Source organism: Saccopteryx bilineata, chromosome 1, assembly GCF_036850765.1.
Source record: "Saccopteryx bilineata isolate mSacBil1 chromosome 1, mSacBil1_pri_phased_curated, whole genome shotgun sequence".
In the NCBI taxonomy this organism is placed as follows: domain Eukaryota; kingdom Metazoa; phylum Chordata; class Mammalia; order Chiroptera; family Emballonuridae; genus Saccopteryx; species Saccopteryx bilineata.
In genome coordinates this window covers 290,594,960-290,622,850 of record NC_089490.1, presented here as the reverse complement: position 1 = coordinate 290,622,850, position 27,891 = coordinate 290,594,960, and positions in this window count along the sequence as shown.

Below are 27,891 nucleotides of genomic sequence, written 5' to 3'. Positions count from 1 at the left end.
GGCATCACCTTAACCCCCACTACCTGAGGTCTTACCGCAGATCAAACTCAGACCCTCTACAATCTCCAACCGCCTACCACTGCAAATCAAATCCTTTCTTTCCTCAGTCTAATAGGCTTCTTTAGACACTGAATTCCCAATTTTACTCTCTTAGTTAAGCCCTTCAGTGAGATCTTCTTAGCATGGCTTTTAAGGTCTATAATAACCAAGGTAGTAACAGAAAAGGCAAATAAGGCCCAAAAGAGGTCCAGAAATATCAGCTTTTGGCATATGCTCTTAAAGGCTCCAGTGCCCTAAAGCAGTGGTCCCCAACCCCTGGGCCATGGACTGGTACCGGTCCATGGGCCACTTGGTACTGGTCCACAGAGAAAGAATAAATAACTTACATTATTTTTGTTTTATTTATATTTAAGTCTGAATGATGTTTTATTTTTTTAAAATGACCAGATTCCCTCTGTTACATCCAAGACTCACTCTTGATGCTTGTCTTGGTCACGTGATACATTTATCCATCCCATCTTAAAGGCTGGTCCATGAAAATATTTTCTGACATTAAACCAGTCCATGGCCCAAAAAAGGTTGGGGACCACTGTCATAAAGGGCTTCATAGGATTCCATCAGGGCCCTGTTCCAGAGTGGAAAGAAAGGTCATTGAACTGAAGCCTGCCAGGCTTCCCAGCCCCACCAAGGGACACACCTCTGCTGTGTAAAGAGGGACACGAGAAGCTAAGCTGCCCCCTTGCTCCATGGAGGGAGGGTTCAATCTCTTCTAGCCCTGCTCCAGCTACCTGTGACCTGACCTTTATCAGCATGCTGAGAATTGCCATTGAAGCCCCAAGGACATCATTCACAAGCCTAAGGTATTTCTTGCAAGTAGCAGATAAGCTGATCTCATTTTTTGGAAACACAAGGGCCATCTACTATGCCTTGCCTGAATAATTGAGTTTTATTTATCTCTCAAAGATCTCTATTGTGGGTATTGACAATCTGAATTTGTTGCTTTATTTAATGTATAGTGTCTCCTTTATTCTTCTTATCTCAATGCCCCATGCCTATTGTAGGCTGAGGTCTGCTGCTAATTCCAGCTAGAAGCAGTGGTCACTAGGACTTAAACTCTAACTGCAAAGTGTAGAAATGCAACCACCCTTTCCCTAAGTACCTGTAGGACTTACAGGTTACTTACAGCAAACTGTTCAGAGACTGTCCAAGAGGCACTTCTAGCATTACATCACCCAAGGACTGACTTTCATGTGGATAAGGTCCACACACCATGATCCTGACAACTCTCACTGCTGCTAAAATAGAAAAACAGCATGCCTTACTCCAACCACAAATTGGAAGCTGGTTGGTCTATATATGGCAAATATATGAAGAAACTAAGGATCTTTTAATCAGACTTTGGGAAAAGGGAAACTAGGGTAAAAAGAAAGTCAACTTAATTGTCACTAAAGATTAAAGATTTTTAAATCAAGAGTTCTGACTAGAAAGGAATTATGTGGTTTTGATAATATAAGGTATAAGGTATGGAAATACTTTTAAAAGAAAAAGAAAAAAGTTGTTATGAAAGCCAGTTATATCTGGATAGGAAAGTTAATGAAAGTTGAAGGTTTATAAGGTTTGTGCAGGTTGTAGGAGATTTGTACCGAGAAAAAGGAATTTGAACAGTCAGAAAACTGGTTTTTGAAGAATGTTTAATTAGTCTACCCTAGCTAACAATCCTCTACTCTCCCCACTTATAGGAGTGGCTCTTTCCTCCACCCTGACCATCTGGAGCTCAGAAACAGAGAAAGGAAAACGACCCCTTGTCTATTCTCTATTCACCTCTCATCCTGTATCACCCAATCAGAGGCTTTCTACTTGTGTGGGACCAACACCTATATATGTCTCCCTACTAATTGGACAGAAATCTGTACCCTAATCTGTCTCACCCTAAATATCAACCTAATCCCACCCCATGAGCCTCTTTCAGTTCCTTGTACACTACCCGTCAATCTAAGGACCAAACAAGCTGTACAGGTAATCCCTCTTCTTATTGCTTTAGGAATCTCAATAGAAGTAGGTCTAGGGGCAGGGGGACTGGCCACTTCTCTGTCTTATTCCTACTCTCTCTCTCTCTCTCTCTCTCTCTCTCTGAAGCCCAGCAAATTTGTAAACATGGAATCAGTGGTTTCACACAAACTGGGTGTCTTGACTATTGCTTTTCATTGGTGCACTCACTCTACTATTTATTTGTCTAACTTTTGGACCCTGCCTCTTATGTTTGTTCACTAGTTTCTTATAGAACCGCATGCAGACCTTCGCCAATCAGAAAATTGGAAAAATTTACCTAATCCTACACACCAATCCTGTAACCTGCCATTGCGAAATAAAAAAATCTGGAACCCTATAAATACACCCCTACTCTGAACAATGTTTCTTCAGGCTCGAATGAGAGATATCTCCTGAATTACCTACAATCAAATGCTTTTACAACCCCTACGCCAACTGCCCCAGGGAGGGGTTCACAAAGGAGGCCCCCAATAGGGATAACAGCAGGAAGTAACTTCAAATGATGGCCCATCCGAGACAAACCTCCTTCCTGAACCCCATACCCTTTCCTTCCCCCCACCTCTTTTCCTTTTTTATCATACCACAGAGTTGAGAAATGATAGATATATGAATTTACCAGAAATTACAACTGCCCTTTGGTTGTCCCACCTGGCTGCCTGACCTCACCCTTACTTACTGGACAATCGCCCCTGAGGTAGAAGAGTTCCAGAAAGCTGATCAACCTGCCCCAAGGAGGAGCATTCCAGAAAGCTGAAATCCTAAAACCATAAAAGGGAATATACCAGAACTTCTGACTCAGTATCTCCTTAGGCTCTCCCAAACCCTATAAAATTTGCCTCATAGTCTATAACTGGTGCCCTTCTCCCCAGAGAAGTGCCTGGCAGGGCTCCTTTCTTCCTTTCAATAAAGGCTGTTACTCTGGTCTTTTCAGACTCCCATGGATTTCAACAAAAAGGTATAATGACCCAATTGTCTTTTGGTCAATAAATAAATTATATATACAATCAGGTATTATAAAACTTATTTTCATGTAATAAGATTCCAAAGCCTTTAATGTTGGGAGTCAAGTGGATGGGAGAGTTGTTCTGACGTCTTTTCTGTTTTCCTTCAAGATTAGTCTACGGTAATATGATATCCCAATTTTCTTACACACAAAAAAAGCAATTTTCTGATATTTTTATGAATATATTAAAAAATGGGACCATATTATTTTAACATAAAGAAGGATAATAAAAGAAAATTTGGAGGCATTGCATAATCTTTTTTTCCATTACATAACACAGGTTTATATTTTTCTAAAAGCCCAGAACATTTTGTATCTTGCTTAAGACAAATGAACACTGATTTAATCTATTTTTCTGTTCTACTTTCCATGGGAAGAGAAAAAATAATAGTCTTTTTAATTTTAAGAAATCTAAGGACCAATTTTTGAATTTTTTTCTTGAAGATGTCTATTAACTGTAAGGGAGCACACACAATGAAAGAATAGCTAATGAATAAGGAATGTTATAAAGAAAAGGTGATGAAGAGTGAAGCCTGTTAACCAAGAAGTTGAAATACTAAAGACTTTTTAATATAAGTTTATTGAGGTACCATCTACATATCATAAAAATATATTTAATTGTATAATGAAATAATTTAAGAAAAGTTTAGAATTGTGCAACCATCACTACAGCCCAGGTTGAGAAAATTACATCACTCCAAAATTATTCTTATGCTCATTTACAGTCATTCCTTATTCTCACACCCAAACCCAGGCAACTACTAAGTTATTCTCTTATTCTATAGGTTTGCCTTTTCTGGAAAAAAGAATCCATTCCAAAAATTGATATGGTTATGTTTTAATAAACATTTTAGACAAATGTCAACAGATCCTCATACCCTTTATTCCCTTGCCCAGAATTCCAAGTATTTGAGCTTTCATGAGAAGGATATTTATGTTTCCAGGAAAACAAGCAAACAAATGAAAAGTTGACAACATGCTAACTTTACTGTTGGAAGAGCCATACCTCATTTGTCATTGCTTAGAATTGTCTTACTTTCAGCACTAGACTACAAAGAATTGTAATCTTTATTTCTGCAATGCTCCTTTGCTGCTGTCAGACACAATTCACATGCCACAAAAACCTTTTCTAAGCATCTCTTTTCTGAAATTGATTATTCACTGAACTCTGATGGTGTTTTATTCTTATTCATTATTTCTGATCTTACCCACAATCCCGAGGTATATAAGAAAATCTACTGGAATTAGTGGGAGGGGTTGGGTCTCTCTTTCTTATGCATATATCTCTTAAATGTCAAATGCTCACCTTCATGAATATATAGCCATTTATTGCCTGCAAGAGACCCGGTGAGTCAAACAAGAAACCATGACATTTTGCAAAAACGAGAAAGAGTATCTTTTAAAAAGTCACTATGTTTCTGTTGTGTCATAAGGCAGAGATATACACAAGCTGTTACATGGGAGAACTCAGCGTTACTGGACTGCAGTGACAGAATGACAGGTTATGAAGGGATCTATGTATGTTCCTCTTTTGTACAGTCATTCTCTCGTTTATTCGTTTTTGTACTAATAGTTAAGTGGCAAGTCATCAGATCTTGAACTCTCATGAAAAAAATATATCAACTGAAAAATCAAACTCACTATGGAGAACACTTGGTACTCGCATAACTAGTTGTTTTGAGGCCATTGAGAGTTCAAACAAATTAAAATTTGAAATATGTTTCTCCATCTTCAATGTGGTTTTTTTAAAGTTTTAAGCTAAAAGCAGTTCATAATCTTGATTTTTTTTCTTTAATTGTTATACTATGTAATTAATTCTTCCTTCAGTGGAAAATCATAGTACTAGACAGACAATATAAGCTAAGAAAAAACTGTGGGCTTTCAAATCGAACATAAATTTGATTTTCAACTCTGTGCTCATTATGCATTTGAACTTTAGACAAACAAACAAACAAATATGTAATAGTTATTACCGAAATATTTATCTTGTGCCATAAGTAGTTTATCCATAGCTCTTAATTTTTAAAACAATTTTATAATGTAGGTGGTCCAGCTCCATTTACTCATCTGAAATGTAAAACCAGCTTAAAGTAAAAAAGAGATCCATTTAGAGTTCATTTAAGATTCTGGTTGATTATACAAAATATATTATGATATGATCTCTCCCATCAAAATTTACAAATTATTCCATAATTAAACAACTGTAAAATGTGATTTATATTCATATCCAATCAAAATTTTTGTTATTCATTTATGGCTTTAATTTTTATGATGTTTTTTAATTTGAATAACAAAGATATTGGTCTGATGATTTAATAATATTTAAAAGTTACTATAATAATAAAACAAATTATAAATATTTTAAAGTTTGTAGAAGGTACATCTTAAATACAAAAAGAAAAAAACAATATTGCTGATCCTTTCTTGTGAAATAAAAAGAAATGTTATTGGTAGAGTAGCTTTTAAATTGTTTTAGTCAAACTCAAATAAGAACATTTAAAATATAAAACATGAACTTAAAAGAGTTTTACCAGAATATTGAGCTCTCCTTGATATTCACAGAAATCAACATAATATCCATTAGTGTAGAATAAAAGACATAAAACAATTCAGTGTTAAAAAACACCCTGCATTAGAGGAACATTAAAGTTATGATTTAAACCCACAAATTTCAGGAAATTCAGAATTATAACTCCCTAGGTAACCTTAACTGTGACCTCTTGTGCAAGTACGTGGTTAGAAATATTGAGAATTTTTTCCTTCCTGATCACATATTGCTTTGAAGAACCATTTTGAAGAGGAAAAAAAAGGAACTATTTTTTTTAGAACCACTCACTATATATGTGTAAAGTTTTATATGCATTTAGAAAATCAAACCATCAATCTTACACTAACACATGAGCTAATTATGGAATGAAAAAGACTTTTAAAAATATGCTATTGAATGCTGTAGAAGCTACAACATAATGCACACACATTTGTAACATGAATTTGGGTTTTCTTTTAAAATAGCCATAAATGTCTACCATATAAAAAACATATTCATATTGTGGAGTGACAGTGGGGAACATTATTAAAATTGAATAGCGTGTAAAGAAGAAGGGCCAGGGAAATAATTGAGCTAAGGGTCAAAAGTACTATGCTGCATATTTTAAATCTACATTCTCTCGGAAAGACATTTTATCTCTACAACTATGGCTTCTTTATTTGTAAAATGGGAGAATAGAGCTAAGTGACATCATGATTTCTTTAACTTTAAAATGTATGCTTTTGTAACTTCATATAAATATATATTTTAGAGGGGAATCATAATACTGATATAACATTAATCCAGAAATAACTCATATCAGACCTTAGTGAGATATGCCAAGAAAAAAAATTGATGTAGATAAACCAATGAATTTCCCCTTCAAAATGACCAGACTCTTCAATGACACTGACCTTTCTTTTACCTTTTTTAGTTAGTAAATAAATAAATAAATAAACAGTAAACCATCTATCCATTCAAACATTAGTCCAGTCTCTCTGACTGGAGTTAGGATAGATGTCTTTTAGTAAGTTGAAAAACATTCATCAGACCTCCTGAGATATGTTTGTCAATATGACGGATCAGAAACTGTAGATGTGCAGGAAGGCTATATCAGCATCTTCATGGTAGGTAGCACCTCCAAGAAAAGTCACCAAGGGTATTTTTGTTTTAAATAAGGGAATATATCTATTGAAGAGAAAATTGAAAAAAGTGTGGGGGGGGGTGGCAAAGCAGACACTACGGTAGCTCCACCAATATCATCTCAGTACAATGTTCTCTTTGACACACTTGTTGTGATGTATTCTCCCTCCCAGCAGCCATCACTTGAATCTGTCAGAGGACTTCCCCTAGGCTGGTAAAACCTGCTTTGCCTATATACACAGAGAGTATGTAGTATCTTGGAAGTATCTGGAGGTGTCTTAGTAGCTCCTTGTAAATTCACAGTGGCTTTTCACCAAAGACTGACTCCTGCAGGCCTATAATACCAGTGCTTTCTGTGTCCTGTGTTGTAATAGTCTTCACAGAGTTTTCCTGCAAGACTGAGGCAAAGATATCTACCCATCAAAGGTTTTTTAGTTGACCTCACATCTAGTCCTAATATGTTGCTGTATTGCCTATCGGTAATCCTGGAATAAAACAGTTTCTAAAAATATGTGCATGCCAGGATCACCTTCAAAGAATGCTGAGGAAGGCCATAAGGCCATCAAAAGGTAAGAGAAGTGGACATGTGAGACAGACCTGTTATACGCAAGCTATGAAACTCTCACTGGCCCACCAGCAGCAGTGTTAGTGGTGTCCTTCTGCTTCTATCCCAGCACAAGTCCTCTGTGCCCTGCACCTGCTGGCCAACCCCACCTTGTCCCTGGGTAGGCCTGAGCCACTCTGGAGCTGACACTGATCTAAACCACCTCCAAGAATTTACCCAGGACCAGAGCTGCATGACCTTCCTTTAGTTCACCTTACTAGATGGATTAGTCTGAGGTCCATAAAAGCCCATTTAACTAAACAATACATTTCTCAAAGCAAGCAACAACAACAAAAAATCCATGATTTTAATTCTTTTTAGAACAAAGAAAGCAATTATGCTTTGTTTTTTGTTGTTGTTGCTGTTGTTTTTATTTTTTATTAATTTTAATTTATTGTGTTTACATAGATTCAAGTGTCCCACCGAATACATCCCCACTCCTTTATCCCCTCCCCCCAATGCCCATCCCCCTTCATCCAGGATTTGCTTTCCTGCCCTCTACAACACTGTGTTATGTGTATCTATAATTTAACCAATCTCTTTCCCTTCTCTAATCCCATCCTCTCATCCCTTTTCCTTCTGTCCGCTTTCCCTCTGGACCCTTTGATCCCACCTCTGTTTCTATTCTGTTCCTCAGTTCACATTGCTCATTGGATTCCTCAGATGAGTGAGATCATATGATATTTTTCTTTATTTTTCTGGCTTATTTCACTTAGCATGATAGTTTCCAGGTCCATCCATGTTTTGTTTGTAATTTTATGCATTTTAACCCTTTGTTTGGGTGAAAATACAGTTAGTAACAAATACTATAGAAAAATACAGAGCAATATAAGGATTCTGTCCCAAGGCAACTCCAATCCAATAACCAACCACTTGTGAAGTTGAACCTTTGTTCCCTATTGTTTCATCCAAGAACAGAACAGCACTCTTCAAGAAAACCTGTGTGTGTTTGGATTTTCTGTGGTAGATAAAGAGTCATGGAGGTCGCTTTTGGAATCCTGGAGAAAGAAGTCTGTATGGCCCATTAATGTAAAAATAAATGTTAATTATTAACAAATATACTATATAAAAAATGTAAAATCTGTATGGCCCACTTATATAAGATAGATGGTACTCATTGATAAATATAATATAAAGAAAATAATATTACCATGTTACCTTTATATCATTTTTAAAAAATCCAAGAAACCTCTTTATTGATGTTATAATTTTAATTGTGGGCAATTTTTTACTACCTTTCTTAAATGCAGTTGGATAAATTGGGAGAATAGCAACAACAGAGCCTGTGATATATCTTCTTTTTATTAAAAGGCAAAGTCAATTCTAAAGAAAGTAAAGTATCCTATAAATAACATCTCAATTATTTTTGTGTATTTTCATCCAAATATTATCAATAATGGTATGTATCTTTATGTCTCAAATAGTAATGACCAAATTATTCTATAAGCTGTTTTTAAATAAAACATTATATAAACATGTTTATATATTACAAAATTTTTCATGATTATTTTAAAGACAAAATAATGGGCTAGCAAGTTAATGTACTATAATTTACATAATTTCTTTATAATAAGACTATTTAGCTATTAGAGAATACACCTCAGGGAATAACCATGTGTATATTGCCTTTTTCCTCTTCTTGACAAATTTCCAGCATGAAATATTTATGACAATACACACAGTGACATTGTAAGTAGTTGAAGGTGAGAAAAGGAGTGTTTAAAGATTAGACTGCAGTCTTAACAGAAGTGACTGTCAATGATAAATTGTCTATCGAGGTACCGGAGCCGAAATCCTGTCTTCTAATGCTATGTAGACATTTAAAAGTAAGCTCCCATAGACATGTGTTATCTACTCAGCATCCCGAACTAGTTGTTGCTGAAAGAGTAATAGGGATGTTTTAGATTTAAACATTGTTTCAGTGTCACAAAATACTTTTAAGTACTTACCCAACCATTTTTATCACCTTAACTTTCAGATTAAAATGTTAGGGTACAAATCCTGGTAATCTCACATTGAAACAAAGAAAAAACGGGTGCTACAAATTTTTGCAGGTCAAGCACTGATATTTTTAGAGTGAGCACTTTGCTTTGAATAGGTAATAAAATTTGAGGGATAACATTTCATTATGCAAAACAAGTGTCCTTATTCTGAAATATCACTGCAATAGAGACATACAATGTTAACAAATACACTTCCACTAGCCTGAATGCCTTGTAAGGTTTTCCTTCTCTTTCCTAACATAGGTACATTTTTTCTATGGGTAGACAACCCCCTTAGTAATTGTTTTTCCCTACAATTACTCCTCCGCTTTGTAGTCTGGTTGCTGGGCCTACCACTTGAATGAAATCTCTCTGACAATAGGCAGCAATAACCTGTGTATAATGAAATCTAATGAACACTTTAAAGACTGTTTTCTGAGACCTCAATGCCACCTCTGATATTTTTGGTCACGTGCTCCAGGAAATTTTATTTTCCCTTGGCTTCCATGTAAAATGTTTCTCCTCTTTGTCTGATAGCTTTGCTATCTGAGTGCTTTTGTGGGAAAGGGGATCCTTTTAGATTGAGGCTTTCTAAAATTACGTTCCACCTTATTGCCTTCTCATTTTACATTTTTGCCTACTGAAAGAACATTCACTTTAATTATATAAAATTACATTCTATATACACTGATTCTGTAATTTACATTTTATGCCAAACCTATGTAGAGATTAGTAGATATATTGTAAAGCCCATTTCCTCTCTACATAACGAGTTTAAGCCTAATATAAAATAGACCTATTGCCTAAACCTAAGATCTGCTATTCCAATTTCAATACATTTTCTGAAGAAAGACACCATCATCTACTTAAATCAGCCAGAACCATGCCATTCTTGTCACCACTACCACCATCACCAACACCCTTCTTTAATCTTATTCATTCAATTCTCTGTTGATACCATCTAAATATCTCTATAGCTGAATTATTTCACTTGATGTTCTCTGATATTCCTATAGGTGCTCTTTCCTAAAACATTAAAATAACCTCTTAACTTATATCCTAATAGTTGTTCTCTAATCTTACCTCTTCCCAAGTTTCTTCCCCAGGATTACCCAAGAGAATATTTTTAAACACACATTTATTCAAGTCACTTCTTTGTTTGGTCTTTAGAGTTTCAGTCACCTGCAGAAGAGTCTACACTTTCAAGTAGTGATGTATATTCCCATCCACTCATTCACCTAAGTGTTAGATTCAGGGAGTACTGATATGCTGGGGCTGCCAAGAGTGTAACTATTGAAGGAACAGGGAGTGCTGATAGGGCCCCTGTGAGGCTGAGAACAAAGAAGGTCAGAGACCCTTATCAGAAGTTTATGTTTGAAATTTGCCACTAAGCTAAAACCGGCCCCTGTTGCTATGCTGCGTGCGACCTCCCTAGCCAATAGCTAAACTGCCATATCTGCTTCTGTACAGTGCTTGCTCACTTAGGATATATAAGGACCTGGCTGTAAGCGCCAGGTGCGGCTTCTGTTTGCAGCTCCTTGTGAGCACGGTGTCTCCGGACATCTTGAGAGTTCGCCCCTGCGCAGGTTAAACTGGCCAATAAAGTAACATCTAAACTCCTGAAAGTCTCCGATGTTTGTTCTCGTACCTGGTGGATGCAACACTGAGCACCAGCAGTAAAGTGAGTATAGAGCTCCTGGATCTCAATGAGCTTGTAGTCAAAGGTGGAAATGCTAAGGTTAGGCAGCAGTAACATGAGGAAGAAATGTGTACTACAAAAACAGAAGCTGTAAACAGAGGACCTAACAATGTTTCAGTCAGCCTAAACTTCGTGATCAGCAATAACTTGTGAGTTGCAAATGAATCTCACAGTTAAAAATAAGGAGAATGGAGGCAGCAGTTACTGGTGGGTGTTGGATGAGATCATTATCTGAAATAGAGGGAAAACTCTAGCCAAGCACTGAAGGAAAAAACCTACAATTTGAGAACAACCTGGTGAAAGGAAGTGGGGCACAAGGATTTTACTTTCACCACAGAGGATGTGGGACAGTACATGGGATTTAGGAGGACTACAGGCAAAAGAGCTTGGTGGACCCTACTGTCACACTAAAGAAGTGCCATGAACACATTGCATTTTAAGAGAAATAAGCAAGCAACCAACCAACTAATAAAATACATACTCTGGGTTTTTCAGTGTGAATGTGAGGATCTTCATGACCACGCTCCTACCGACATATCTCTTTCCACTCATCTCAGCAGCACCACTCCTCTAACCCCCATTTTCCCTCCCCAGGTTAACATGGCATTTTCTAGTGTCCACTCCTTTGTGCCTCTACATCTATGCATATGCTTTTTCTACTTCCCAAGATGTGCTTCCTCTTTTCTCAAACCATCACAATCCTCATCTTATAGAGCAAGCTCTAGCATTTTCTCCTTTTTGAAGCCATTCTTGACTATACTTAACTTATATGCACAAGTCTATACGAAGATATGCACACCCACTTTCTTATTTCCTATCCCTATAATTACAGTAACTAAATCCTTATACTAGAATTATAGCATCTAAAATCAGTGAATGTACTTTTGTACTTTTTGATCTTTATCTACAGAACCAAGCACAGTGCCTAGGAATTGATAAAGAGAAGGGAGGATGGGAGACAAAGTTAATTAATCAATATGTGAAATTTCCCTACTATTTCTATACAAAAGTATTCTGCTGGAATGGTTAAAGAACAAAAGAAAAAAAAAAGGCTGTCCATGAAAATAAGTACTCTTCTTTACAGAATCCTTGACAGATGGTCATACAGACTTGAACATTCAGTGACTGTAGCTCATTATTTCTAAACTACACCATTGTTTTAAATGTTAAATTTTTAGAGCTGACATTTGCCTTAAAACTTCTTCCATCATAACTAGTTCTTGTCCATGAGGATATAGGAAATAAGTAAAAGAAATTGTCTCTTTTGTGTTTTACATTATTCATTACACATCTCTGGACAGTTGCTCTTTGATAACTCACAGCATAGCAATATAACATTGATGAAGGAAAATCTTCAAGAAATAAAGGCAAATGTAAATGACTCCAACAAGACCATTCACTACATTTACCTTTATTTCTTAAATATTTTAGCTCTTAGTTTTTGACATTCTTTCCACAATTTCTTCTGTCCCATACTGTGATTATTTTAATATATTCATAGATCTTAATATCCTGGGCTTGATATTCTCTACTTTAGTGAATTATCAAAAAAATTCTCTGCCATCCACACTATGCTTGGTCGTGCCAGACACCATGTTATTAGTAATAACTGACAATACTTTACAACCTCACACTCAAGAATTTTGTTCTCGGCGCTACCTGCTCCTCTTATTTATTTTTATTAAGACCCTGACTTCAGTTTCGTTTTGTTTTTTGTTCAAAGGGACAAACAAGCCATTGATTGTTAGTGTACTTATAAGAAGAGACGTCAGATAGCTAGCTTCCTATCTTTCTTCTGTCATGTGATCACACAGTAAAATGTCTACTGTCTACAAGCCAAGAAAAGGGATCTCACCAGAAGCTGATCACCTTGCCCTTCAGAATTCTAAAGAAATAAACATGTTTTTTAAGCCACCCACTCTATGGTATTTTATTATGGTAGCCTGAGCTAACTAAGACATTGCTAAGCTCCACAGAGTATGAGAAAAGAATGAAAAAAAAAATGTGTCATGCTATATAATAATGCATATTTTTTTATCACCCCACTCTCTTTCTCTTGGTAAATACTTTACTTTTATTTATGTCCGTGAGTCTCATTTTTATATCTCACCTATGTGTGAAATCATATAGTTCTCAGCTTCTTCTGATTTACTTATTGCACTTAATATAATGCTCCCAAGATCCATCCATGTTGTCGTGAATGGTAGTATGTCTTCATTTCTTATTGCTGAGTACTTTTCATTTTGCTATCATTTTATTTTTACCAGACTTCTTAAAAGCTTGCTTTCAGATCCTTATATGTCTTTAGTTCTTTTTGTCTTCACCTCATTTTTAAAAATATTTTCTTCATTTCATCTGGAAACTTGACTTTCTTTTTGAAAACCTGGGGCATATGGTTGTTTATTTTAAGAACATATTATTTCTTATCTATCCATGTGATCACCCTGCCTTTATTGTTTAAAATTTTTGGCGATATCAGACTGGAAAACAAGGATAGTGTTGATTGAAGTTCACCTATTGCTTTCATCATAATCTACACATCCTGGATCTCAAATTAAACAATATTTTTTAGAAACCCTTGTAAAAACAGTGCTTATAATTGCCACTCCATATTATTTGTATTTCACATTTTGTTTGTCAAGATATTTATATTGAAGAAGAACTGTTTTAAGTACATTGGTGTACTGGTTTATTATCTTATTGTTCAACAAAAATACTTTAATACTTATAGTTATGTATATGTGTGTATATATATAATATGTTATATATATATATATATATATATATAACTAAATCTTATTATAATTTTTTTGTAAAAATTGTCATTATCTACAGTTAGGATCAGTAATCCACAATTCTTTCTCTTATTTCTCTATTAACTTAGCAGTAATGTTCATGGGTTCTCTGTTCTGTTCTCATGTTTTTTATTAGTAAAAAAAAAATGTTTACTAAGAAATACAAGACATTTAACTATTGAAACAGACATTTATTTCTTTCAGTATAATTTGCCAGGATGCTAACCTTAGATATTTTTAATTATTTTATCAAAATATTTTATTGGCCCTGGCTGCTTGGCTCAGCAGTAGAGCGTCGGCCTGGTGTGCGGGGGACCCAGGTTCGATTCCCGGCCAGGGCACATAGGAGAAGCGCCCATCTGCTTCTCCATCCCCACTCCCTCCTTCCTCTCTGTCTCTCTCTTCCCCTCCCGCAGCCAAGGCTCCATTGGAGCAAAGATGGCCGGGGCGCTGGGGATGGCTCCTTGGCCTCTGCCCCAGGCGCTAGAGTGGCTCTGGTCGCGGCACAGCGACCCCCGGTGGGCAGAGCGTAGCCCCTGGTGGGCGTGCCGGGTGGATCCCGGTCGGGCGCATGCGGGAGTCTGTCTGACTGTCTCTCCCCGTTTCCAGCTTCAGAAAAGTACAAAAAAAGGAAAAAAAATATTTTATTAAATTTTAAATGATAATGATTTTCTGTTCCATCACTTGTATTTTAAAGGTTTTTGTGTGCTATTTATTAATTATTTAAAAATGTAAATATTGCCCTGCCAGATGGCTCAATTGGTTGGAGGGTCATCCTGGATTGTAGAGATAGATAGTTCAGTCTCCAGTTCAGGCACATACAGGGACAAATCAATGTTTCTGTCTCTCTCTCTCCTTTGCTCTCTCACTGAAATCAATAAATAAAATCTTTTCTAAAAAGTTAAAGAAATGTAAATAATTTAAATCGTGTACTTTTTATTTGTTCCATTTACCTTTTGAATAAATTTGACAAGTTTAAATAATATTGTTGAATGATTCAATATAACTTAATTGACCAAAATTTATTGACTAACAATACCAAGTGTTTTTCTATCATTTTTCTAAAATATTTTAGAATATAATGAGTAAAGGTATATGAAAGATGCAGATATTTAAAACAATAAAATACATCTAAGTTAAAATAATGCAGGGAAAATAGAAGTTTAGGGTAAAAGAATGGAGCTTTAGGAAACATTGTCAATATTCAAGTATGCCTATTTCCATAGATTTGAGTTGATAGGGAATAGAGAAATAATGAGAGGTGAAGTTGGAGATATTTCTTAAACATTGAAGCAAAATGAAAAAATTATTCCAGAACACTTTATACAATGCGGGGCCTTAGAATGCTGAGAAAAAAGTAGATAATAACTGAATTATTTTCTAGTGGGGACATGACATAATTATATGCACATTTCCAAGGGTCGTCACAATTGTAATGTGAAGAATTCATTATGGAGAAACTATCCTGAATGAAAAATCAACTACAGTGGAAATAAAATTACAATCAAGAAAAAGTCATACCTAAAGATGGCATGAAATATGGTGGTTTTAGTGCAGATGAAGAAAAGTAGACATATAGATAAAAGGAATTTTAAAATGCAAAAAAAATAATTTTATAGTATATTTACTTAATTTCTACTCTATATAAAATATAACATATTAAATATTTATATGTTAAATTAGGAGAAAACTAACAATAAAACAAAGAATGAAGACTTGTCTTTGTAAATCTAATAAAATTTGGATTTGAAGAGTAAAAATTTTAAAATAACACATTTAATCAGAAGATCAGTTTCAGTGATGATTATGGATTCTTTTATTAGAAAGACATCAAATGCCCAAACTTTAATATTAACCAAATTACCTAATGAAAGCTCAAATTTCCCTTCTTGTCATGATGGAGTAACTGGTGCCAGCCTGTCTCCAAGTGAGGAAAGTATTTCCAAATATTGAACAAGAGGAGCGTGATCCTTGAGAGGAGAGAATATTCAAGTTGAAGTCCACCTGTCCCTCTTATGTCTACTTGGAATAGGGCTCAATGAAGAAGGAGGAAAGTAAAGTATGATGTTATTGTGGACAGGAAGAGGCAAAGTTTAGAACTTAGAGTGGTGGAAGTGGTAGAAAGTTATAGGACAGAACACTAAAGAGGAAAGAAAGGACAAAGATACACAAAAGTGAACACTAGACATCTATATGGAGGTTTCTGTGAGTCTTTGCCTAAGTCTGTTCTGTCAACTTATGGAGTAAAACATTCTGAAGCTAGCAGAGGTACTGCTACTGGGGCGGTACGCCAAGTGAAAACACCAAAGATCATACAACGCTGGGAGAATTTGGAATCTTGTTCAAGGATCAATTAATTTGCATTAGACTAAATCCATGCCTTAGAAATAAAGATTCTCTGCTAGAGAAAGGCCAGATTCTGTGAATAAAGTAAAAATAGAAATAGCATTTATAAACAATAAAATTAAACCTGGCAGAACAAAATGTTTTACCAGATACTTAAGTTTTTCCCAGAAAAACAAACAAACAAACAAAAAATGTAACACTCTTTAAAGGGATACCATCTGATCCAGATACCTTCTAACATGTCACCAAAAATATCTGGCATAAATTTGAAAAATAATTTTCTGTGTGAAGAACCAGAAGAAAAGTGATAATCAATTAAAAAACAAAAAATACCCAAAAAACAAAACATGTGATGACCAGAATTCTGGAATTAGCACATAAAAACTAAAGTAGCTATTGTGAATATGCTCAATTTTATGAACAAAGAAATTGACATAATGGCCAAAGAGAAAGGCAGTCTGTGCAGAGGAATTGAACAATTGTGAATAAACCAACTAAAAATTTCAGAATTGAAGATTACAATAAGGAAGATGAGAAATTCACAGGATAAGCATAGCAGCAAATTGGAAACTGCAGAAGAAAAGATAAGTAAACTTGAATAGATTTATAGAATTTATAAAACTGAAGTGTATCAGAAAAAGAAAATGTTTGAAAATAATACAGAATGTCTCATTTGGGATAATATCACAGTTAAATATATTTGCAATTGATATTCTAGGAATAAAATAGCAGAAATATATTTGAAAAAATATTGGCATTGGGGGGGAGCATAAACTGACATATCAAAACTTTTGATTAATGCTAAGGATAATTTCAAAGAAATTATTTTTAAGAACGTAATAATTAACATATTGGGAGCCAACTTTAAAAACCAAAAAGGCCAAACTAATGAATAAGCTATATTAAATATAGGGAAACAGGCCTTGCGTGGTAGTTCAGTTGGATAGACTCAGCCCAATACACCAAATTGTGGTTTAGAACCCGGGTCAGTCCACACACAAGAGTCAACCAATAGGTAAAATGACAAATCAATATATCTCTCTCTTAAATCAATAAATAAAAATTTTAAAAGAATAAATAAATATAAGGGAATAGCAATTTTAATGAACATCAGTAAACACTATAATAACATTTTTAAGGTGGGAAAAGGAAAAAAGTCTATCTAGAATTCCATGTCACACAAAATTTAACTTTAAAATGGATTATATTTTAGATAAGTAGAATCTCAGAGAATTTTTTGACTATTAATATACACAAGAAAAAATGCAAATTGAAAAAATAAAATTAAATCCAAATACATAAGGGAAAGGAAATAAAAATAAGAGAAAAATAATATAAAAAACATAAAAATTAATAAAATTGTACTCTCATCTTCTAAGTTTTTAACAATATAAATAAATTTATAGATACATTGATCAAAGGAAAAGAAGAGAAAAACACAAAAATATCAGAAAGGACATCTTCACTAATCCTACCATAATACAAGGATGGGCAAAAGTAGGTTTACAGTTGTAAAACAGCTAAATAATACAATAATTAATCAGTGATAACACAAAACTGAACTCTATGTTTTACATATTCATAACTGTACGACTTTTTCCCAATCCTGTATTAAAAAAATAATACTGGAATATTATGAAGATTTTAATGGCAATCAATTAGAATCTTAGAAGAAATGAGTATATTCTTTGTCTACATAAATTATCAAAATTGACTCCAGAAGAGTAAATCAGAATGGTCCTGTATTTATTAAAAAAGTAAATTTATAATAAAGTGCTTTCCTAGTACTATAGGAAAAAATGTGTAGTTTTGATGATGCCCCTCTTCCTAGCCAACTGTCCTTGAGTGTATCAATAAAAACAGAGTTTTTGTCAGACCATGGTTTATTTTATTTTTAAGGAAATCTCAGTTAGGACTTTAGCAGATGCCCTGCATGTTGCAGGAAGCCTCCCACACCACATGACTGCTTTTAAAGAGATTCTTACAAAAGTGAAAAAGTTAAACCTTAAACAAAGCAAAGACTAATGAGTTTATTATGCCAGCCAACATATGAATAAAGAACAAAATATACCAGAACATTCCCTGTGTTCTAAAACTATTAGTGGCTTCATTATAGCCATTAGACTTTTTTTTAAAGACAATTTTTCTTATTGCTATTATTTTGAATTAAATGGAAAATATTTTCTGAAAATAAGGAATATATGTTTTCCATGACTGTATATCATGGAACTACCATATGAGCCCAGCATCACCTGTCTGGAAAGCCTCCTAGAGGGATTTTTCAGGTCAGTTCATATCTATCATCAAGTCATTTCAATTCATTGCCTCCTCATTGCATTCAAGTTTATACTTTTAAAATGGTTCCACATACTTTATAATTTCTTACCTCTATTTCTTCTCTTTCTTGCTCCCATCCTTTTACATATATTTTTTCTTCTATGTAAGAGTATCCTGACTCCTTCGACTCCTAAAACTGTTAACTCTCTAGCTTTTCATGAGAGCTGGATTAAACCCCCAAATCAGTTCTAGATTGGAGATTGATATCAATGTGGACTCAGGTTCAGCAGAATTGCGTTGTCTGTGTTGTAGCATCACTAAGCAACTAGATGCCCAAATAATGAAGGAAACAAGGATACAAAGTAGACAAAACAACCAATAATCTCTCTCTTTCTAAGCAAAGACCTTCAGATGTTTATTTAATGGTTATGAAAATTCAAGTAAATAAAGAGAAAAAAGTTTGTTTGATAAGGCCAGATAATTATTAAATGATACATTATAACAAATATTTTATCTACTTCCACAGCTACAGAATATACTTTATTGAATCCTTATACAATTGCCAATTTACTATTATATTCCTTATTATAATTAAATGATTAACTGCCCGTTTACTTTATCATATTCTAAATGTAATGAGAAAAGGGGTAAAGATGGCTATTTTTAAATCTAGCATAGCAGCTAGCATTAGCAGGAAATTATTCGTTCATAGACTGAATATTTCTCATGTGTCTACCACATATTGAAATTCGTTATTAGAAAATGAAGAGTTAGAGAGGCATATCTTGGTAAAATTCTACCTACATGAATTAAAAATTTTTTAAAATAAAGCATTCTACCCTGGCTGGGTGGCTCAGTGGTAGAGCGTCGGCCTGGCGTAGAGGATTTCTGGGTTCGATTCCCGGCCAGGGCACACAGGAGAAGCGCCCATCTGCTTCTCCACCCCTCCCCCTCTCCTTCCTCTCTGTCTCTCTCTTCCCCTCCCGCAGCCAAGGCTCCATTGGAGCAAAGTTGGCCCAGGAGCAGAGGATGGCTCTATGGCCTCTGCCTCAGGCGCTAGAATGGCTCTTGTTGCAACAGAGCAACACCCCAGTTGGGCAGAGCATCGCCCCCTGGTGGGCATGCCGGGTGGATCCTGGCTGGGCGCATGCGGGAGTCTGTCTGCCTCCCCGTTTCCAACTTCAGAAAAATACAAAATAATAACAATAATAAATAAAGTATTCTAAGCCATAACAACTGATTACAAATAAGCAAGAATTTGTTCTTTATATATATTTTTTAAACTGGACTTTTCATATGCAATAATGGAAGGCAGAAGACAAAGATGAACTATAGACAGAGAACTACAGACTGAGAAGTGCAAAACTGCGATTCTACTATCATCTCCCAAACCAAAAGACCAAGGCTGTCAGGCAAAAGAAAGGCATTTTGAACAACAAAAATTAAAAGAATGTACCTCTAGGTATCTATCTTAAGATAATTCTCAAGGAAATACTATTGATGGAAATACGTTTCAATTAAAAACATGGGTTGTAACATGAAAGATTAAATGAAAGGGAAGCAGTGGTGGGGATCAGTGAGTCTCAAAGTGGGTTTAGTTATCTGGAAATGGATGTGTGTGCTATATGAGGAAGAATTCTTGTAATGGAAAAAAGAAAAAAGAAAAGAAAAACTAGTAAATACCCTGGAACAAAAATAAACTAAACTACCTCAGCACAAAATAGGACATTGGAGGAAGGTGTATTAAATCGTTAAAGATAAATTTCTCTAATGCCAGTATTTTATTTCATAGTATCACCCCCAATAATTTGTACCTCTCATTAGTTATGCATGTTCTTCATGTGTGAACAGAGTATTCTTGACAGAGACAATAGAACTAAACAGTACCCACAACTTCTGCTGCTGAAAAGTTGTCAGATGATGGTGGGAAAAACACATTTTTAAATAGAGACTAGAAAAATGCTCAGGAAGCTGTGACCTTTAGAAGTGACTTCATGCATGCAAATAGAAGACCAGGAAGACAGATGTTTTCTGGAAAGGCATCGGTATAAAGGGGGGAGGGCTAGTAATTTGTTAATAGGATTGAGTTTATTGTTTTAGGTTCAGTCTTAGCTCTCTGCTGTTTCCTGGAAGCATGGCTATCACAGAAGCACTACCAGCTGCCACCGCAGACTCCTGAAGCAACTGCAGAATAGCAAATAGCTAGACTGTCCCTGAAAAGAGCCGGTTTGCTTCTCTCTCCCCATCCTCTTCCACACACACACACACACACACACACACACACACACGCACACACAGCAGACTTACTTTTACTGCATTTTTTAATTAGAGGAATGTAAATGTGTTCTTTCTTACTATATCAAAGTCTAATAAGGATCTGCCACAGAAGAAATAATCCTCTGTTTGGAGAGATAAACTGTAGTCATCTCTGCTGCATCACAGAGAGGATTTAGGTCTCATTGCCTTGCTGCAAACACAGTCATTAGAATACAAGGATAATTAAGCAGTTTTCAAATCCAATGGGAAAGAATGGGATCAAATGTACCTCCCAGCTGGCATGGGGAACTGGGAACTGGCATCTGTGGCTTATAATTCCAACCCTTATGTTGTAAAGAAAATGCTCGCACTCTATTAGGGTCTATTTTCAATTGATCATTGTCTCTTTTCAATTGTTTCATTTACAAGCCTGATAATTAACCTTCACCTAGAGGTTTCATTTGCAGAAATGGATTGTGTATTTTGGGCTGTATTGTTTGAGGAATAGAATGAGATCAATGTAATCAATAAGATTAAAATAGAATACGTTCAAATTATCCAAGGCAATTGGGCACATTTGACATATCTTAGCATATTAAAGATGAGATTGAGGAAATACGGTAATTCTCATTTATAATAAGAAAAGAGCAAACTAAATGAAAAACAAGCTGCCCAAGGGGGAGACCCCATATTGCAGAGATTCCTTTTGCCTCACTAGATTGAGGTGACAACAGTGCTGGGATTTCCAGGCCACTTGTTATCACTACTATCACTATCAGGGGTCACCTTGTCATATAGCACAGTAGTTACACACACTTCTGTAGCAGCTGCAATTATCAGTATATATCCAGACAGGTTTTACTGTCATCCCTCCAAAGTGTTTACTGACAAAAAGAAAAAATTCAATGTATTAGCCAAGATTAGAACCTTGAGTTTAATCAATAATTTAAAAAAATACATACATGATGTCTCTACACAAATATAAATTCAAGAAGTAGTAATAATATGATTAATAATAATATAATAAAACTAAGAAACATAAGCACTCTTTTTTGTTTGCAATTTGTCCACTTAGGTAATGGTCATGAAGGTTGAAGAGGCACGTCAATTATTTCACCTGTGAACCAAAACAAACAAACAAGCAAAACACACTAAATATTGACATCTATGAACATATACGACTTTGGGCACATTGAGGTAAGGTGAAATTCACTTATCTATTGCTCTTTTTTTTTTCCTTTATTCATCACTTTGTGAAATGGTGGAGTCAGAAACAGCAAATCAGTCAATTTTCACAAAGCAAATTATAAATTTTGTATGGTAGCATTAAGGATAATGTAATAGAAAGACAAGAAGGAGGGTAAATCAATGTATAGAGAAAATAGTTCTAGATATAATTTGCAAGTAAACAGCTCCAAATGAAGGAGAAATTTTCATATAAATCATCATATGTCAAAAAACATACCATTTCTGCTAATTTATAGAATAATGTTACAGATGCAAAATAAACACAAAGCAAAAAAGAAGGAAAAGAATAAAACCTAGAATGTGCTCATATTTTTCCGGATATTAGAATAAACTGGTTTTGTGTTATTAATAGACCTAAACAGCTTTTACTAGTATCACTCCCATGTCACAATGTGTTGACACATTATGTATTTTCTAACGCATTTGGAATGGAAGGCTTCCCTAGTGAATCTCAGTATCTCAGAGGATAAAAACAAAATCTGAACACTGTCAGAAACATCCAAATCTGCTCGACTTTAGAGACTTTGTAGACTGCCCAATTGCCTTGAGATGATAGTTATTTGAGAAGAAAAAAATTATTTTTCAAAATTTTTCTTATTTAATTATTTCACTTTTATTTGTGGCATATTAATATTATGTTTGCAATTCCTCTTGTTTCTTTGGTTGAATAACTAGCAAAAATATCAGGAAATAAGAAACTTTAATAAGGAAATTACAAAGAAAAATTAAATCAGCTTACAAAATATTACATTAACCACTGCTAATTATTTTTGTGAAGTTCATCCCATCATTGTCTCTCTGCATACACATATAGAGAAAATGTATATACTTATATGTCGTTAAATATTCCTTGAACACCTGATTTTCTAGAGCTACATCTAACCAGTATTTAGATTTAATAAATCTCTATAGTTAAATATTTGAACTGCTTCTACCTTTTTATAGTCATGGTTGATAAATATATTTATGAATAAAAAATACTTTCTCAATTTCTTGTCATTTTTTTAGTAAAGGCTTATGTATATTCTAAAATTGCTTTAAGAAAAATGGAAAGAATATGCCAAAGTGCGGAGGATGTGAAACCCCCAAGAGTTTAGGATTTCACATCCAGTTACATTGTTAAGCAGCTTTGTCAGTTTTGAGAATTTGCTTAAACTGTTTGAACATTGACTTTCTTTTCTAGTCTTGCAGATAATGTATGCTCACTCTATATGGGCTACTTCATTATTATTAATACTGCCATGTTCACCTCTCACCTACAAAAGGCTATGTCTTATTTTTAACATAAATTCTTTTCAAATGCTTTACTTAAGAAAAGGGTACTTTCTTGTTATTTGTTGTCCGTTACTGTTGTGTTGAATATTTTTGATTCTTATTCTTGGAATTGACTAACACTATACCTTTTTGTTTAGGTGATAGTAATTGAAAGTGTTCGTATTCCATGAATATTAATTAAACACTTTGCCTTTCATATTTTCTTATAATTTTTTCCTTGTTATCTATATTAACTTTGTTGATTTTGTTGTTGTTGTAGTATTTCCTTTTTAAATGGTCAAATCCAATAATTATCCCTTGGTTTTGTTTTGTTTTTTATCTTGCTAGTAAGTGGGAGTTTGTTGAGGTTCAGGTCAGAAAGAGTTTACTTATTTTTTTAAATTATTTATTTATTTATTCATTTTTTAGAGAGGAGAGAGAGAGACAGAGAGAGAAGAGACAGAGAGAGAGAAGGGGGGGAGGAGCTGGAAGCATCAACTTCCAAATGTGCCTTGACCAGGTAATCCCAGGGTTTTGAACCGGCGAACTCAGCATTTCCATGTCGACGCTTTATCCACTGCGCCACCACAGGCCAGGCGAGTTTACTTATTTTTAATAGAAGTCAGGACATTATATTTTGTAATCTCATTGGCTACATTTAATTTTTAAAACTAGTATTCATTTATATACTTTATTTATTAATTTGATGTGGGGTGCTTTGTACTGAATATTTGAATACCCCAAACATTGTCATCTTGAATCACTAATCCCCATTTGCAGGTGGGATCTTTGGGAAGTAATTTATCTATAATGATGGAGCCCTCATGATAGGATTAGTGTTCTTATAAATAAAAGACAAGAGAAAAATGATCTCTACACCAGTTAAGGATACAGCAAGATGATGTTCATTTTCAAACTAGGAAGAGGGCTCTCACTAGAAATTAAATGAGCAAGCATCTTGATCTTCGACTTCCCAACCTCCCAAATTGTCAGAAATAGATTTTTGCTGTTTAAACCATCCATTCCGTGCTGTTTATTATAGCAACTTGAGCTGACTAAGACATTTGGGAAAGTTTAATACAACATTTACGTGACAGTCAATTTAACAAAAGCCATTTTGAATAATTATCTTTCCCTCGTTTATTTAGCATGATTTCAAAATTATATTACTTTATTATATTCCATTGACTCCTTCTAACTGTAATAGTGCAACATTATTTTAATTCTGTGGCTTCTGTGATTTACATTGCAGAGGACAAATCTCAGTTTGTTTTTCTATTCTGAAATATTTTAGCTACTATACTTATATTTATGACTTTAAAAAAATAAATGTATATATATAAACATAGTGACTTTTACTTGCATTGTCAATATTTATTTGTGTCTTTTTATACAGTAACATTTGTATTAATTCCAACATTTTGAATAACAGAACATTTCAACTTTTTTATTGATAAAATTGAAATAATTGTTAAATTTCTACAAAATCTTTTAAATATATATATATTTGGTTAAAATTACTAGATTATTGATTATTTGATTTTCAAATAACTCCATTTGAGAATGTATTTATTTATAATAAAAATGAAATGTTTATTATAGAAATTAGATACTCAGAGAATAAAGCATAGTAATTTGTACCTTTCAAGCAGTAATGTAAAATATCCTATTGAATTCTATTTGAGGTACAAATGGGTTAAATCCCTATACTCTTTTTACCCAAATAGTAAGATTAGTAATTTAATTAGATTAAGCAAAAATGATAAAAATATAAAGAAATCATTAAATTTACTTAATCCTGTATAAAAAGTAGTACACAAGATTTGGCAAAAAATATATATATTTTACCTGAGCTGTCCTGATAGCATCACAGGCAATTATTTTAGTGATCTCAAAATATCAATAATCATCACTTATCTAAATACTTTACTTAGGAAGAAACATCTATGAGGGCACTACATCAGATATAAATAATTTTAGATTATTCTTGGATCATCTCACTTATAGTGTTTTAAAAAACATAATCAGCAGATAAGGGTTGGGTTCAATTAGTGCTAATTTCTCACAGAGAAAACATATAAGACAATTATCTCCATAATGTCACTACTTTAATATATAAAAATATTTTATGAGAAGAGTATATTTACTAACACTCATGAAATACCAATATTATTTTACTATTAATGAATGAGTCTTCAAATACACTAAAGTAGTGGAAATCAAAATTTTATTTATCATATTTAAAAATACATATTATACTAACTTAAAACAACCATCATGCCATTATCTACAAATTAAATAGGTTAATATAGAGATGAGATAAGCTTCCTTTTAGAAATAAATTATATATTTTGCTCTCTTTACAAAGTGAAAATTTTAAAGTTTAATTTTATCTTTTTAAGGCTTAAAATACTTAAGCTTATTTAACCCTAAACATAAAAATTTATTTAAGCAACCCAATGATGAGTCAGCTAGAAAAATTAAATGTTAAATGAACATACTTGAACATATTCCAAAGCTTGCTTTTCATTTTCATTTTCTTATCTGGGTTATGAATCTGACATTTTAGAGATAATTTTTAATTCTCTATGTAATGTTTTTATATATTAAACCTAGTTCTTATTGATTTTTAGAGTAGTTTATTTATACATGCAGTGGCATGATTTAAATATATATGATATATTTCATTAGATAATGGCAGTTTACATGACTTTTGATTAAGATTTGGCTCTATGATGACATATGAAGGAAACTTTAAAATACACATGTATGCACACACATACATATACCCTCACAATATGTTAATTTCAATTAATAACCTAAAAGTTAAGAAAAAGAAATTTACTGAATTCAACTATAACAAAAACATTTCTATAACCCACAATCAGAATTTGATCATAAATTATACCATAGGGCTGAAGTTTTAAGACTTGTGACCTTCAACAAGCAGACAACAGAGAGCAAAAGCAAGGTTCATTCTGTAACTAATATCAACAATTTCACTTAACTCACAAGAGCAAAATAAGACTTCTAACACAGGCTTCATGGATGAAAAACAGTTCTTGAGAAGTGAATGGAAAAGCCTACTGCTTATCACTCCCTACACTATTTGAGGAGCTTGGAAGCGGTGAGAATTGAGGTAATTCACCATGATTGCTTGATTGGTGATTGACACTACAATATTCAGTACCACCAAGTGACAGGGTTCCCAAGCTGCTTCCTCATTGGTGGGAACTGGAATTGGTTGAAGTCATTGCCAAAACTTGTAGACAGAGAAAGTAAAACACATGAAAATAAAGATGCAAAGGGAAATTTAATTTTTATCTTAAATGAATCACAACCACAAAAACACATGAACAAATACAATGCCATGAAAGAAAACCTAGTTGATATAATTTACTACAAACTACTATTAAGTAACTACATAAAATTTGTTTTTATTAAAGTGCAAGTTTAATCTTCAAAATAAAATGGATAAATAATTTTAAGAAAACAGTATTAAAAATTGTATTATAAAACACAAACAGAAAGAAATTAAAGATATATGTATATAGTGCAGATATGTATGAAAAGTAAATACAGAAATCTGGAGAGAGAGAGAGAGAGAGAGAGAGTGTGTGTGTGTGTGTGTGTAGAAAAAATTGAGGGCTCTAAGATAAATATAATCAGAATTTGAAAGACTGAACAGAGGGGTTAGTAATATTTTATCAGAAATGACTGTAACATTTTAGGATTAAGAAAATATATGAGGCCTCAAATTGAATGCACACTCTAGCTCACTCTGCTAGATTCATATGCCGTGAGTCCTAGATTGAGGCAATGAAAAAAGTTCAGAAATAGAAAAATTAGTGAAACCCAGACAAGTGTTCCAATCTCTAAATCTTTATCTGTAGTATAAAGTAGATATTATAAAATATTCTTAAAATCACAATCAGTATTACATTGCACCCTATTCTGCTGTCTGCTTAAAGCAGGGAATTTCATCTTCCCTCATTCAGAAGAGAGGTTCTGAATACATTAAACATTAGAAGTCAATTTGTCAAAGACCATTGCATCTGAATACAGTTATCATTAGATAGTAAGAGTGAGACTATTAGTGGCCCTGCTAGTTGAAATTTATCCTGATCAAGGAAGAGGAAAATATAGTTTGAAGAAAAAATGTACAATCAAAAAGAAAAGAAATGCTCATCATAATTTTTCAAGCCATATGTTTCATGTATCTAAATTACTCTTTTTTATACTTTAACAATTTAAGCACATTTCATTTTGCAAGGCTTTGATCACTATTTAGAGCCACTGGATATTTATAAAAACAGCAGTAACAAACTCAACAGTAAATATTGCCCATGTGGTCTGAAGGAGTTAATACAACTTCCAAAGGAAATTAACTTTGCAGGAGACAGTACTTAACTTTAAGAGCTTATGATATTTATTTCTATCCTGATGAAGGTCAAAAGATACCATTGATGCCACCATTTACCTCATAATAAAGTTAGTTTAGATTATTTTGTTTTGGTCAAGGAAAGAAATAAACAGAAAACATAGTACAGGTATAGAAATTACCAAGTGACTACCTTAAAGCAATTCGTCTCACACATTTAATGTGAATCTTATCTCTCCCCCTCTTTGCTTGGATCTATTCCCTTTGAAGATATACAGTTTGGGATAGTAAAATTAGAATGAAGAAAAAATTTTAAATGTAAACAAT